This window comes from Triticum dicoccoides, chromosome 3B, assembly GCF_002162155.2.
Source record: "Triticum dicoccoides isolate Atlit2015 ecotype Zavitan chromosome 3B, WEW_v2.0, whole genome shotgun sequence".
NCBI classification, from domain to species: Eukaryota; Viridiplantae; Streptophyta; class Magnoliopsida; order Poales; family Poaceae; genus Triticum; species Triticum dicoccoides.
This window is the reverse complement of record NC_041385.1, coordinates 156,075,328-156,076,309: the sequence shown is the minus strand read 5'-3', so window position 1 is coordinate 156,076,309 and position 982 is coordinate 156,075,328. Positions and strand designations below refer to the sequence as shown.

Below are 982 nucleotides of genomic sequence, written 5' to 3'. Positions count from 1 at the left end.
TTACATTGAGCGAGGAGGGATATTCAAAAGTCTTCATCATGGTAAAATTAAGGAAGATTTTCATAATGATGTTTGGGCATTGCCATTGGCTGGGACTTCTAGAGATCATTCAAAGTTTCGTTATCGGTATGTTTCAGATTATCGAGTAAAATTTCTCATTGTGTTGCATTAGTGGGATTTGTTATGCCTTATGGAAATATTTTAGGCTATTTTTTGCACATGCGTGAAATTTAGATGCCGGCTTAGTCTCTCGAGTGTGCTCATAGTGATAGGGAGTGCGTGCATTCATAGGGGTGAGTGTATACGCATATATATGAGCGTTTGCGTCTATACTATGTTAAAAAAATACGAGTCACAAATGTACAATAGTGGTCTTCACACGTCGTGTACATCTATCTGATGATGTAGTAGTAAATTGACAGCTAAAAAATGACCGAGGTCAAACCAAAAACGGCCGGGTTTCCATGCATGTATACCCCCAGGCAGCGACGCGGCATATAACAGTGCGGTTTCATATGATCTAATATTAATTTATCGCACAATTTTTGGATATTCTCTCTTTTCCATAGTCACTTTTAATTACAAGATTAATAATATCTGTTCTTAGCGTCGCCGTTGCTCTTTTTATACTCTAACCTCAAGCCTTCGTTTCACATCTTACGAGCTTCCCTCTCCTTCGTTGATCGTAACTAAATCCGTGAGCGTTAGACACTAGCCGAGTGACACAGCGGAGGCCATGGACGTCAAGTACCCCAACGGTGGCTCCGTCAAGAAGGTGAAGCAGGCCGTGGCGCCGGGGGTGGAAGAGGTGACGTACATGGAGTGTGGCAGAAACCACGGGCTGGCTAGCGGTGGGCGCGTCGTGGACGGCTGCGGGGAGTGGATGCCCTTGGGTGACCACAACCCCGCCGACGCGTCGTCGTACAAGTGTGCGGCCTGCGGCTGCCACCGCAACTTCCACCGCAAGGTGATGACGGAGAGG

General features: G+C 46.2%; 1 pseudogene; it reads left to right on the top strand.

The window, feature by feature from the left end:
* Nucleotides 1–736: 736 nt before the first annotated feature.
* The window catches only part of LOC119282787, a 1,809-nt pseudogene continuing 1,563 nt past the window's right edge, over nucleotides 737–982 (top strand).